This window comes from Gopherus evgoodei, chromosome 6 (genome assembly GCF_007399415.2).
Source record: "Gopherus evgoodei ecotype Sinaloan lineage chromosome 6, rGopEvg1_v1.p, whole genome shotgun sequence".
Taxonomy (NCBI): Eukaryota; Metazoa; Chordata; order Testudines; family Testudinidae; genus Gopherus; species Gopherus evgoodei.
This window is the reverse complement of record NC_044327.1, coordinates 13,075,973-13,091,143: the sequence shown is the minus strand read 5'-3', so window position 1 is coordinate 13,091,143 and position 15,171 is coordinate 13,075,973. Positions and strand designations below refer to the sequence as shown.

The window sequence follows — 15,171 nt, the reverse complement described above, 5'->3', positions numbered from 1 at the left end:
GATGGAACTGGCAGAAAGCAAGAAAGCTACTGTCAAGGGGAACGATTACCCCAGGGGGCACACAGACCATAAACCCTACAACCGAGGACAGCCAAAGACCCCACATACCACCCAAGTAAAGCCACAGACACCCTACCCTTCCACCTCACCAGTCTCCAGTAACTCACCTCGGCCCAGTGACCCATCAGATGGAAGATGCTTTAAGTGTAATGAACTGGGACATATCAAGGCCAACTGTCCCAAGAACACCATGCGAGTGCAATTCATTACACCACCATCACACCAAAGATCCCCAGGCCCGGATGCCTCTCAAATACCCTTGGAGCGAAGGGAAAATTTGAGAGTGGGCGGAAAGAAGGTTACTGCGTGGAGAGACACGGGGGCACAAGTGTCAGCTATCCACCAATCCTTCGTAGACCCCAAATTCATCAACCCAAAGGCCAAAGTTACAATTTACCCCTTCATGTCACAAGCTGTAGACTTGCCTACAGCTCAACTACCTGTCCAGTACAAAGGCTGGTCAGGAATGTGGACTTTTGCAGTCTATGACAATTATCCTATCCCCATGCTACTGGGGGAAGACTTGGCCAACCAGGTGAGGCGGGCCAAGAGAGTGGGAATGGTTACCCGTAGCCAAACCAGGCAAGCTTCCAGACCCATTCCTGTTCCTGAGCCGTCCACAGAGGCCCCGTCTGTGTTACCAGAGACCCAGACAGAGGTAGTGGACCCGGATTCCATGCTTACCACTGAAACAGCCACAGCATCTCCAGTCCCAGGCCCGGAACTGGAACAGCAACCAGCACCAGCAATTGCAACCCCATCTTCAAACTCAACGCCAGTGGACGCCAGCGAGCCAGAACTGGCAGAAGCAACAGACAGCCATACCCAAAAGGCTCAGCCAGAGCCTGAAATACTCTCAGGTGCACCAGCGGAGAGCGGTTCACCAGCAACGGAAACAACCCCATCACCTACATCGCTTCCAGAGGGACCAAGCCCAAGTCCACAGTCTGAGGAAGAACTGGTGACCCCAGCCTCAAGGGAACAGTTCCAGACTGAGCAGGAAGCAGATGACAGCCTTCAGAAAGCTTGGGCGGCGGCACGGAGCACCCCACCGCCTCTCAGCTCTTCTAATCGATCCCGGTTTGTTATAGACCAAGGACTTTTATACAAGGAAATTCTTTCTGGTGGACACCGGGAAGAATGGCAGCCGCAAAAACAGTTGGTGGTTCCAACTAAGTACCGGGGGAAGCTCTTAAGCTTAGCCCATGATCATCCCAGTGGCCATGCTGGGGTGAACAGAACCAAGGACTGGTTGGGGAAGTCCTTCCACTGGGAGGGGATGGGCAAGGATGTTGCCAAGTATGTCCGGTCTTGTGAGGTATGCCAAAGAGTGGGAAAGCCTCAAGACCAGGTCAAGGCCCCTCTCCAGCCACTCCCCATAATTGAGGTCCCATTTCAGCGAGTAGCTGTGGATATTCTGGGCCCTTTCCCAAAAAAGACGCCCAGAGGAAAGCAGTACATACTGACTTTAGTGGACTTTGCTACCCGATGGCCAGAAGCAGTAGCTCTAGGCAACACCAGGGCTAACACTGTGTGCCTGGCCCTAACAGACATCTTTGCCAGGGTAGGTTGGCCCTCCGACATCCTTACAGATTCAGGGTCTAATTTCCTGGCAGGAACCATGGAAAAACCGTGGGAAACTCATGGGGTGAATCACTTGGTTGCCACCCCGTACCACCATCAAACCAATGGCCTGGTGGAAAGGTTCAATGGAACTTTGGGGGCCATGATACGAAAATTCATCAACGAATTCTCCAATAATTGGGACCTAGTGTTGCAGCAGTTGCTGTTTGCCTACAGGGCTGTACCACATCCCAGTTTAGGGTTTTCACCATTTGAACTTGTGTATGGTCACCAGGTTAAGGGGCCATTACAGTTGGTGAAGCAGCAATGGGAGGGGTTTACGCCTTCTCCAGGAACTAACATTCTGGACTTTGTAAGCAACCTACAAAGCACCCTCCAACACTCTTTAGCCCTTGCTAGAGAGAACCTAAAGGATGCTCAAGAAGAGCAAAAGGCCTGGTATGACAGACATGCCAGAGAAAGTTCTTTCAGGGTAGGAGCCAGGTTATGGTCTTGAAGGCGCAACAGGCCCATAAGATGGAAGCATCATGGGAAGGGCCATTCACGGTCCAAGAGCGCCTGGGAACTGTAAACTACCTCATAGCATTTCCCAATTCCTCACTAAAGCCTACAGTGTACCATGTTAATTCTCTCAAGCCTTTCTATTCCAGAGATTTACAGGTTTGTCAGTTTACAGTCCAGGGAGATGATGCTGAGTGGCCTGACGGTGTCTACTACGACGGGAAAAAAGATGGTGGCGTGGAAGAGGTGAACCTCTCAACCACCCTGGAACGTCTGCAGCGGCAACAAATTAAGGAGCTGTGCACTAGCTTCGCCCCATTGTTCTCAGCCACCCCAGGACGGACTGAACGGGCATACCACTCCATTGATACAGGTAATGCTCACCCAATCAGAACCCCACCCTACCAAGTGTCTCCTCATGCCCAAGCTGCTATAGAACGGGAGATCCAGAACATGCTACAGATGGGTATAATCCGCTCATCTACCAGTGCATGGGCATCTCCAGTGGTTCTGGTACCCAAACCAGATGGGGAAATACGCTTTTGCGTGGACTACCGTAAGCTAAATGCGGTAACTCGTCCGGACAACTATCCAATGCCACGCACTGATGAGCTATTGGAGAAGTTGGGACGTGCCCAGTTCATCTCTACAATAGACTTAACCAAGGGGTACTGGCAAGTACCACTAGATGAACCTGCCAAGGAGAGGTCAGCATTCGTCACCCATGCGGGGGTGTATGAATTCAATGTCCTTCCTTTCGGCCTTCGAAATGCACCCGCCACCTTCCAGAGGCTGGTAGATGGTCTATTAGCTGGACTGGGAGAATTTGCAGTTGCCTACCTCGATGATGTGGCCATTTTTTCAGACTCCTGGCCCGAACACCTACTCCACCTGGAAAAGGTCTTTGAGTGCATCAGGCAGGCAGGACTAACTGTTAAGGCCAAAAAGTGTCAAATAGGCCAAAACAGAGTGACTTACCTGGGGCACCAGGTGGGTCGAGGAACCATAAACCCCCTACAGGCCAAGGTGGATGCTATCCAAAAGTGGCCTGTCCCAAGGTCAAAGAAACAGGCCCAATCCTTCTTAGGCTTGGCCGGATACTACAGGCGATTTGTACCACACTACAGCCAAATCGCTGCCCCATTGACCAACCTGACCAAAAAGACCCAGCCAAATGCCGTTAAGTGGACTAATAAGTGTCAAAAGGCCTTTACCCAGCTTAAGGCGATGCTCATGTCTGACCCTGTGCTCAGGGCCCCAGACTTTGACAAGCCATTTCTAGTAACCACAGATGCATCTGAGCGTGGTATAGGAGCAGTGCTCATGCAGGAAGCAACAGATCACAACTTCCATCCTGTCGTGTTTCTCAGCAAGAAACTGAGAGGGAAAGTCACTGGTCAGTCAGTGAAAAGGAATGCTATGCCATTGTGTACGCCCTGGAAAAGCTACGCCCATATGTTTGGGGACGGCGGTTCAAACTACAAACTGACCATGCTGCACTAAAGTGGCTTCATACTGCCAAGGGGAACAACAAGAAACTTCTTCGTTGGAGTTTAGCTCTCCAAGATTTTGATTTTGAAATTCAACACATCACAGGAGCTTCTAACAAAGTTGCTGATGCACTCTCCCGTGAGAGTTTCCCAGAATCCAGTAGTTAAAAAGTGTTCTTAAAATGTAAAAGTCTGTTAGTTATATACTTAGTAGTATATGTAAAGGTGCATGTGTTGTATTAATCTGTTTATTTTCAAGTTCTAGAAGGAAATTGCCGCCAGTGAGCTTCCCCACTGTCTGCAATTTGGGGGGCGTGTCATAAACAGATAGCTAAGGGTTAATGTCTCTTTCACCTGAAACACCTGACCAGAGAACCAATCAGGAAACCGGATTTTTTCAACTTTGGGTGGAGGGAATTGTGTGTCTGAGGTCTTTGTTTTCTGGCTGCCTGCTTTCTCTGAGCTTTGGAGAAGTAGTTCTGTTTTCTAATCTTCTGTTTCTAAGTGTAAGGACAAAGAGATCAGATAGTAAGTTATATGGTTTCTTTTCTTTGGTATTTGCATGAATATAAGTGCTGGAGTGCTTTGATTTGTATTCTTTTTGAATAAGGCTTTTTATTCAATATTCTTTTAAGCAATTAGCCCTGTATTGTATCACCTTAATACAGAGAGACCATTTGTATTTTTTCTTTCTTTTTTATATAACGCTTTCTTTTAAGACCTGTTGGAGTTTTTCTTTACTTCAGGGAAATTGAGTCTGTACTCACCAGGGAATTGGTGGGAGGAAGAAATCAGGGGAGATCTGTGTGTGTTGAAGTGGCTAGCCTGATTTTGCATTCCCTCTGGGTGAAGAGGAAAGTACTTTTGTTCCAGGACTGGGAACAGAGAGGGGGAGTCACTCTGTTTGGATTCACAGAGCTTGTGTCTGTGTATCTCTCCAGGAGCACCTGGAGGGGGGAAGGGAAAAAGGATTATTTCCCTTTGTTGTGAGACTCAAGGGATTTGGGTCTTGGGGTCCCCAGGGAAGGTTTTTCAGGGGGACCAGAGTGCCCCAAAACACTCTAATTTTTTGGGTGGTGGCAGCAAGTACCAGGTCCAAGCTGGTAGCTAAGCTTGGAGGTTTTCATGCTAACCCCCATATTTTGGACGCTAAGGTCCAGATCTGGGAATAAGGTTATAACAACGCCTCGAAGTGGGTGTGCTTGTCCTGGCTTGTTGCTCCAAAGCTGTGTAATAAGGTTATTTTAATGGAAGGGTATATGTGGCATACATTAAAATAATAAGACTAATATACTGTATAATGGCAATGTTTATGTGTTCATTGTTGGAAAAAGGTGTATGAGTGAAGAGTGGAAGTTTCCTCTGTAGGGTAAAAGAAGCCAAGAAGGGAAGAAGGAAAAAGAACAGAATGAATAAACTGAAAAAAATAGCTAGTATGCTCAAGCTAAAGATAAGACACTGGCCCCATTCAAGGACACTGCTCACAGCTAAGACTTGGCTGACAGTCAAGAAAAGGCCGGGGGGTTGGGGGGTGGGCTTGAATGTGCCCAAACAGCTATGAGATCTGCAAAACACTGCCAGGCACTAATGAAATGTGTTAGATTTCTTTTCTCACAGGTAAAGAAGTGCTACCCAAAGACCCTAGCAGCCCTGCCACTCCTTGGAACCAGGAGATTGAATCTATGTAAAGGTCCACCAACAAACGACTGCATTGGCTCCACACTGGAAAGGCTGACTACCAACTATTAAGTCCTGCTGACTACCAACACCGCTGTGAATTGCCAAAGACTAACTGCTTGGACCCATGATTCTCACTGCAAAAAGACCCCTCCACTTCGGGAGAAGTCTCCTACTGATGAATAGCCTATTTCTCCTTCTGTGCCTTCTGGACAGCAGGGAAAAAGGACAAGGTGAAGTGCTAGTAACCTCTCCCTTGTCCACTGACAGACCTACTGTGCCTTTGGATTTTTCTAGAAGAATCAAAACCATTATAGGGTGATGTGCTGGTAACCTCTCCCCTGTAGGATGCTGAACCACGACTGTTTCAGAAAAGAAGAAGGAACACTCACTCTACTGAAATTGCCAAAGTCCAGGAATTCCTGACTAGAAAGGACATTAAGAACTGATCCTGGTGAAGAAAGAAAGAATTATACACTGTCAGGAAGAAATTTGTGGGACTCTGCTTGGGAATGTGGTATTGATTGGATTTTGGGGTTTATTCTACAGGCTGCGCCCTGTATTTTGGATAAATACTTCAGCATGCATTGCTCTCTCTAATTGGATTTTAAATGACAAGTACCAAAGGCACTGTGTTGCCACTGCCTCTGCCATCTCCTCCATTACACTATTACCCCTGTAATACATCCAAATACAGACAGTGCCATATATTTGATAAAATCAATGGCCAAGGCCTTCACACTTTAGTGATTTATTTAAAGATTGTTTGGAAAAAAAAAAAGAAAAAATATTTTTAAAGTTCAGGATATCCCATATAAGTGAATAATTGAGTGGAAAACAAATGGATCAGTGGAAATAAAGATCCATAATATTACTGCAAATGAACCCCGAAAATTTATAATTGGAACTGATGGATTCCATAGTGAAGTAGATATGATGGCTATTCCTGGAATTTGTACTGTGTTACATGAAAGAAGCCCTTATTGTTATTTGGTTACCCAATTAGTGAATAATCAAATGAATACCCAAAGAGTTTGTTCTGCCATTGGAAATTTTACTTGTATCAAAACCATTCCAGTGACTGATAATGTAACCTGTACCTTGTTGCAATACACACCCTCTTATGCTATTAACATTAATGCCTTCCATATATATTTAAAGGTATATAACTAACAGATGTGGTATAGCCCTACACCAAAGAGAGATGTAGCAGAATATTGATGGACCATAATCAACACTACACTAGGGACTGTTAAGTTTACATTGCCCTTATCTAATTTCCAGATTACCTCTACATATCCAAATTGTTCACAAGGGACTGCCATTAGATTAGCACAACAGAGGGCCTGGGTTATTTCCTCTGGAAGAAGAGGGACTTGACCGGATCCCTATGGGATGGGACCAATAGCGCAGCAGCCATTTGGAATATTTTTAAAAGCCAAGAACATGATGAGAAATCAGGCCAACTAGAAAAGGCCACTAGCCTTATTTCTGAAGCTCAGCTAACCCAAGTACAGGCTGGAGTTGGTGAGTTACATGTCATATCCACCCTTAGTTCTATGACCCAGAAGTTACTAACAGAGATAGTATTGAATATCACTGAGGCTGGGAAGGCATTGCAGTGGGATCTAGTATGTTCGGAAATTCAGGATTTCCTGAATGACCAGCTAATGGCCATTTGGAGTGATCTTGAGCACCAGACTTGGCCCACTGCCCTTACAGACACATCAGGAGTACCATCTGATCTGTGGTCATGGAGACATACTGGAGACTTTCTGGGTGGAAGTGTGGACATTCACAACAGTGCTCCTTCCAAGCATTTGGACTGGTTAGGGGGGTGTGGGCTCCCACATACCGAATCCTGATGGGTCCATGGGGAGGATGCATATGGGATTGGATTATTCACCAAGACATCTAGGAAATTAGACCACTTGGTGGTATACCTAACTGATTTATAGTCAGTGCCCCTAGAATAACACCTGATATTTTGGATCGGAATAGGGAGTCAATGGACATTTGACTGTTAGAACCCCTACAGCTTCAGTGTATCCATAAACTGAAGCCAGGGGAAGTTGTCACTGTTCATGATAACGTTTGCTGAGAGGGTAGAAGACAAAGAACTATCCTGACAGGACACCTACTTTTTCAAGTTAATGATAGCTGTGTGTATGTTAAAACCACCACATTGCAAGATGTACATTTTAATCTTATTACCACTGCAAGCAATCATATTGTTTTGACCTGCAGATAGAATTTTGCAAGTAGCCTTAGTTTAATTGGACCAGCTTAGTATCTGATCGATTTCAAAATTTGCTTTCATTGTTACCAGAGGTTCAAAAAATCTCTGAAATACAAGGGCAAATTCACATGCTTCAAAATATGTATCAAGTTGAAAAGTATGCCTTTCATACAGCTTATAGAGTGTCTCTTTTATGTACTAAGTATGATGTATTGTGCTTTGTAATCAAAACTGTACAACAACCTCATCATATTATTGTTATGGGAATGTTATTGCTTACATTGCTGTTAGTTTGCTTAGGATTATGTTGTTGTTGTAAAAGACATAATAGTAGTAATACCTTTCATTTCCATGCTAATCATGCATTGTCATTACATCCAGTAAAAACCCTTAAGGTTGAAACATCTGATATAGAATCAGAAATCCATGGCTTAATGCAAATAGAGATTTGAAAATATCTCTTGTACTAGAAGTACAAAAGGGTGGAATGTGGAAGAAGGGAAAGAATTGACAAGGATTTGTAGGGGATCTTAATGCATGTCATTCTGTTAGCAAGAGTCAGGCTAGCAGTTAACAAGAGTTAGGCCAGCTGTAACCCTAATGACACAAGACTTGTAGAAGCAAGGATGGTGTGAGGCGAATGGAAAAGAACTGTGTGAGAACTTGTCACGACATTGCACTGATAACCAAATATGTAGACTGGTGTCTTCTAGTGAGAAAAATAAGATATCAGGATGGCCTATGTATAAACAAAATGCAGCTGTTGCTTATTATTGTCTGTATTATTGCTTGTTATTGTCTGTAACAAAGGTATAAATGCTTGCTGTAATTGTTTACCTGTTGAGAGACCTGTCCGGGACTGGGGTGACCCTGTGTCCTAGGGCGACCCTGTGTCCTAGGGCACTCCCTCCCTCTACTGCAATTGCTGGAGAAATAATAAAGTATTTGATTTTGCTGCACCCAAACTAAAAGCGAGAACTGAGTTTTTCTCCGACACTGGGGACCACCTTCAGTCGAGCCCCCACCTTCCCCTCCCCCATGCCTCAATATCCTCCCTCAGGTAACCTGGAAGTATACAAGACAAATCAGACTCCTGAAAGAAGTACAGTAGAAGATTCAGAAAATAAATTTGAGGTTGAATTTTTTAATGTTGTGATGGATAAAGCAATATCTGCTGGTGATGAAAGGTTTAATACCTTACGAGCACACCATGAAGAGTTTGGATTTTTGTATGACATAACTAAATTCAACGAAATCGGAAAAGAGCAGCTAATGACAAAGTGCAAGAACTGACAGAGCCTCCTCAAGCACGGTGATAGTTTTGATTTAAATGGACTTGAATGGCATGAAGAATTGAGTCCATTGTCAACGTTGCCATATGCAAATTTGGTGATTGACATTGCTGGTATGAATAAACTGTGCAAACTTCTTGACATATATTCTAATATGTACATGGCCACTCATATTCTACTGACAATTCCTCTAACAGCAGCATCAGGAGATACTCAAATTTACACTCTACAATGAGTCAGGAACGCTTCACTGGTCTTGCTATTCTTGCAATCAAATCAGACATCAATTCATTGTTGTCATACGATGACAGTATTACTGATTTTGCAGCCAAAAAAGCCAGAAAGATTGCTTTTAATTAAAAACAAATCCTTGTTTCAATACCTCTTCATAGTAATTTCCAATAAAATGTTGACAGATTTAAATATATATATATATATATTTACTTCATTCTATCTACAAATCAGAATTTTTTCCTATAGTACCACTTCTTCAGTGCCAATATAGTCCATCAGCATTATAGAATGCTTAATTTGTTTAAACTGTTTTTAATTAAGTGCAGGTGTCAAGTTTTCCAATATTGTAAGCTTATGTTTGTGTTGCTAAGAGTAAGCCGGGCAGAGAAGCACCAGTTTAATAATACTGTGTAGGGCCCTATAAATCCTGAGGATGGCCCTGAGCCTATTTTCTGATTATTACTTTTCTTATTTAAGCCTAAGACTTTTTAAAAGAGACAAAGGGAGTTAGGTAGCCAAATGCCACTGAAATTTAATGGGAGTTGCAGTATTGCCAACCTCAGCTTCCAAAAACTGGAAGTCAGGGCACCAAAAACGTGAGACTTGTAAAATATGTTTTGGGTTCTTCTTCCCTCTCCTCCCCGCCCAATTGTCTTCTGGCTTTTGAATTCATGTTTTCAAGTCTTTTACTGCAACCATAAGGGCTAGAAACAATTATTCTGTTAAACGATAGCTGAGATGCTTATATAATCAACTCCAAAAGCCACAAACACCAGAGCACGTTGCATAACTTTACTCATGAGAGTAGTCCCATTGAAGTCAATATTACTTCGCACCAGCATGAAGCTAAGCACATCAGCCAGTCTTTGCGGGATCTCAGCCTTTATGTTCCATTTTATCACCAGACAGTATAAGCTTTTAAAAGAAAAATTGGAATTTTGCTGTAAATGCAACTGCCATAAAAAAAGATTAAAGGCTGGAGGACTTAAAAGCCTTTTCTGTGGTGTTTGAAGGTGTGTTCCAATCCGTTATTTATTTATGTCTGTAAAGGATGCTGAGATAGGAAAATGTAGCTTAAAACAGGCAGCCTCTGAAATCTTCCCAGGACACTCTTGGGTCATGATTCATCCACTCACCCGCCATACCCCTGTTTAATCAATCTATCTGCAGATAAATTACAGTCAGAGCCAGGATATTGCAGATTAACCGGGAGACTCATAAAATGAGAGAAACCTTATTGAAAAGTAGCACTTCATAAGAGAATAAAAAACAGATAATCAATGAAGCACCTAATCCTGGTATAAATGCATGAGATTTAATCAGATTAAGATTTAATTCTGTTTTTAAAATCTAATATAGTTATTTACAAGAAATTACCATCATACAGTAAATCTGCAAATATATAGTGGTAAATGTCACAGGATTACTAAAACCCTTTTAATTTTCTGAAGGCAGATGCAGAAATTCACAGTTAAATACTGTTAATGGATTCTACTCAGATCAAAGTTAAAAGTCTACAGCTTTATATGTTATCATTAGGGCTGGTTGAAAATCTCCTCGAGCTGTTTTTCAACAAATCATTTTTTTATGAAAACTGTCTATTTTCTGTGGAAAATGTTGACTTTAGTGTCAAAAAAACTCCATGCATCTGATGAAGTGGGTATTCACCCATGAAAGCTCATGCTCCAATACGTCTGTTAGTCTATAAGGTGCCACAGGACTCTTTGCTGCTTTTACAGATCCAGACTAACACAGCTATCCCTCTGATACTTAAAAAAAACCCAACACCTTAATCTATAATATTTTGTTTTAGCAATGTTGTCACGATGCTTTACTGGGGGTATGAGACCTGAGCTATAACTCCTTTCTCTTCTCCAGCCAGACTATCTTTCCTATGATGCATTGCAGCCTGAGACTCCCATGATGCACTGTGGTAGCTTCACAAGTGGGGACAGTGTGATGCATAGTGGAAAATGTAATCCAGGCAAAGAACCCAGCCTGTAGAAGAGAATGTGGGTTAGAGGTAGTCAAATTACAGCTCCCATGAAGAACCTCAACAGTGTTTTGGAACAGAATTATTCTTTTTAAATTTACCTGAAGGCTTATGGACAAAATTTTCAGTAAAGGACCAAATTTTTTTGCCACAAATTTTACCTTTCCATGTAAAGTGTTGATTAAAAACAATTTTCTTCCCAACTTTCTGCACATTTTCCAACAAGCAATAGTTAAAAGCCTACACAAGCCTCTCTCTATGTAAACATAAAAAGCTGGCAATAACCTCGAGAACCACTCAAGAAAGTGATATACAATAGGGAAATGAAAAAAGGAACCAATGTCTCCCAATGGTATTTATTGTTATTTCAGGTTAAGTCCACTGCACTGTGCCATCTCTCTCCCTCCCCCTGACACACACACACACACACACACACACACACACCCTTATCACCATCACCACTTCTCCAACATCTATACACATTTCTTTTAAAGCAAAAAGGTACCTACATGATGGAAGTGGAGCTGCTTTGTAACAATCTAAGAATACTGAAATGTGCCAGTTTTGTGAACACTATATGTGACCTGGTGAGTGAGAAGACGTATACTGAGTTATAAGACTTTCCTGTACAAATTCATTGATCTAGCTTAAGAGGGGATTGTAGGAAAAACAAATGGGAAGATGACAATGGCTCCAGACAAGGACACCTCAGTGCATACACACAAAAGACAATGAGTGAGGCTATCAGCTTTGAGGAGCTTACAGCCTGTATTTAACAAGACCCAAGCCTTGTTCTGCCAATGCTGGGAACTAAAAGATCACAGGGGTATAAAGAGTTACTAAGTGACCAGTCTCATGGATGATCATGAGGACTAAGCAACTCAAACGGATTCTCCCCCTGAGGCTGGGAAAGAAATAATTCGTGAGTTAAGGGAATGGACTAAGCCAGCGAAATCCGAGAATTCTCAGGGGAAAGGGAAGCAGTGTTGCATAGCAGGTTAGACCTATCAGGATTCCCTTGAGGAACACTGTTAGATATCTGGCAAGCTAGATGTGTGTACAGTCTGCTTTTCTCTGAAATACTTTGCTTTTAGGACCTTCTTTGGTCACTGATTACCATGGTCATTCCCCTAGACTTGCAGATGCTGGACATAAGTCAGACATGCTGAGATAATCAGAGTTGATGTGCAGGTGACTGTAGCCCAAGGCCTGGTCTGGGAGTCAGAGAATCACACAACTGAAGCCTGAGACCTGGAAGATGCCCTGGAAAAGACCAGGGGATTCAGAAATGCAGTTACCCAGATAACTGTGACATCTTCCTCTGCAGATTGGATGCTATCCAGGGAAGAAAGTAATTACTTTCTCATGGCAGATCGGTATCCTATATAATGGCTTTTTAGTTCTTCCAGCCAACTACCACAGCTAGCATAAATTCACCATTCTCAAGAGGCCCATGATTGCACAGACATGGAGAATGGGCCCTCTGATTCCATGAAAGTGTTTGTCAGTTGACAGTGGAAGCTCATTGGTGAGGCAGCTTATACAACATTCAAAAAAATACACCAGAAATAAATCTAGTCCCTTCTCTTCCGTTTAGTGAAAATCATCCTGGTGAAGAGGATCAGCCTAAGGTGTATGCATCACTTAAACTCTCAGAAATAGGACAAATTGGATTTTATCTCCAGGATCAATTTCACCCATAGTGAGTAAACGCCAGAAAATTAGTTCTTAAAAATAAACTCCACATTGCTGTTATAGACTGCTTAAAGACAAATCATTTCTTTCTGTAGCAAAAGGAAAAATACAACAAAATTAAATTAGTGACCTTATTCTAAAAATCCAGCCCGTATTTCTTTTTGTTATCACCGACGTTCATCTCCTTTTTTTATATCAGGGGTCGGCAACCTTTCAAGAGTGATGTGCCGAGTCATTTATTCACTGTCATATAAGGTTTCGCATGCCAGTAATATATTTTAATGTTTTCAGAAGGTCTCTTTCTATAAGTCTATAATATATAACTAAACTATTGTCGTATGTAAAGTAAATAAGGTTTATAAAATGTTTAAGAAGTTTCATTTAAAATCAAATTAAAATGCAGAGCCCCCCGGACCGATGGCCAGGACCTGGGCAGCGTGAGTGTCACTGAAAATCAGCTCGTGTGCCACCTTCAGCACGCGTGCCATAGGTTGCCTACCCCTGCTTTATATTATGCTTTCCCAATGTATTTTTCTTTCCAGCTCCAGTTCTTTCCATCTTGTATTTCATTTCCTTGTTCTATTTTGCCGCTTCTCCCCGTGATGCTTAACAAGGCAGCAGAAGCCTAGCATGTCCCTTTGAAACATATCAGTGTCTTCTTGAAGAAGCCTAGCTTGTAATCAGCCTGTGTTTCCTTAAGATAACCTTAGTGGCATGTAATTTCCTGGACTTATCTTCACTAAGTGAATTACGTTGGCCATTTACTGATATTTGTGGCTTTTTCTTCAACTAGTAGCCCAATCCTGCTTTCAGTATTTGAGGCCCGATCCAAAGTCCATTGAAGTCAAGGGAAATGTTTGTTTACTTCAGATGGGTTTGGATCAGTTCTCTAAATCAATTTGAGAAATACTGGGCAGACTGAGGTTAATGGCAGAGTAATAACAGGAAATTTATGTAGAAGTCAATTTGACTCTCCAAAAGCACCATAGCAGCAATCAGTTTTTACATTACTCTTAATTTTGAGCAGGGCAGGGGACTAGTAAGCAAGTGTAGAGAGTCATCTAGAAGTTATAGCAGTGATTATGCTAATATAGAATCATACAGTTCTAAGACTGCAGAGTTGAAAGGAGCTTGAAAGGTCATCTAGTCCAGTCCTCTGCATCCCTGGCAGGTGTTTCCCTCATCTGTTATTAAAATCCTATAATGAGAGAGATTCCACAACCTCCCTTGAAACCTATTCCAGTACTTAACTATCCTTATAGTTAGAAAGCTTTTCCTAACATTTAACCTAAATTTCCCTTGCTGCAGATTACTTCTTGTCTGACCTTTAATGGACATGGTGAACAACTGATCACCATCCTCTTTATAACAGCCCTTAACATATTAAAAGACTTACTAGGTCCTTCCTCAGTCTCCTTTCCTGAAGACAGGTTTTTTTTTTGTTTACCCTTTCCTCTAGAGGTCAGGTTTCTAAAATTATCATTTTTGTTGTTCTTCTCTGGACTCTCTCCAATTTGTCCACATTCTTCTTAAAATATGGCACCAAAAACTGGACACAATACTCCAGCTGCGGATTCACCAGGGCTAAGTAGAGCAGGACAATTATTTTCTGTGTTCTGCATACAACTGAAGATTAGACTTTTTTCATAACTGCTTCACATTGTTGGTTCATATTCAGTTTGTGATCCCAGAACTTTTTCTGCAGTACTGTTGCCTGGCTGTTATTTCCCATTTGCTATTTGGGCATTTTATTTTTCCTTCCTAAGTGTAGTATTTTGTGCTTGTCTTTATTGAATTTCATCTAGTTGATTTCACATTCATTCTCTAATTTTTTCAGATCATTTTGAATTCTAATTCTGTTCTCCTAAGTGCTCGCAACCCCGCCCAGTTTGATGTCCATCACAGTCTGTACTCTTATGTTCACCCCTTTTACAAGACTATGATAAATTATGTACAAAGTATGCCTTGTGAGGTATCATCTGAAAACTCAATTTTCTGATCATTATTGTCCTGGTAATATGTGTGTGGCAACATTGTATATAAAGTTATAACATTCCATTGTATGATGTTATTGAGACATATTCCAAAGTCTGCAAAAACAGTCACAAACCAGTTCCTCAGAAACAAAAAGGCAAACCGATGCCTCAGTTAGTTTTCAGCAAGAACAAATGGCCTATCATTTGGTCAAGTGGCTATTCATTGGTAGGAAAAAGGGTGTGAGTGAGAAATTTATATGTTGGCAAAGAAACAGATGGAGGTTCCTATTTCCACAGACTTTCTCCTGAACCTCATCTGGAAACGATTTTCAAAGAAAAAGAACTATAAGAAAGGGGAACGGATGCCCCCAAATACTCCTCCCTTTCTCTCTGCCTGCAGCATCATCACCACCAAAAGGACAAGAAAGTA

At 42.2% G+C, this 15,171-nt stretch overlaps 1 long non-coding RNA gene across 1 annotated transcript; it reads right to left on the bottom strand.

The window, feature by feature from the left end:
• Window positions 1–7,427: 7,427 nt before the first annotated feature.
• On the bottom strand, window positions 7,428–9,232 carry LOC115653720. The gene is made up of 3 exons (XR_004000987.1): window positions 9,067–9,232; window positions 8,456–8,458; window positions 7,428–7,437 (listed from the first exon to the last, which is right to left on the bottom strand). It is a non-coding gene; the product is annotated as an uncharacterized LOC115653720 (long non-coding RNA).
• Window positions 9,233–15,171: the final 5,939 nt, after the last annotated feature.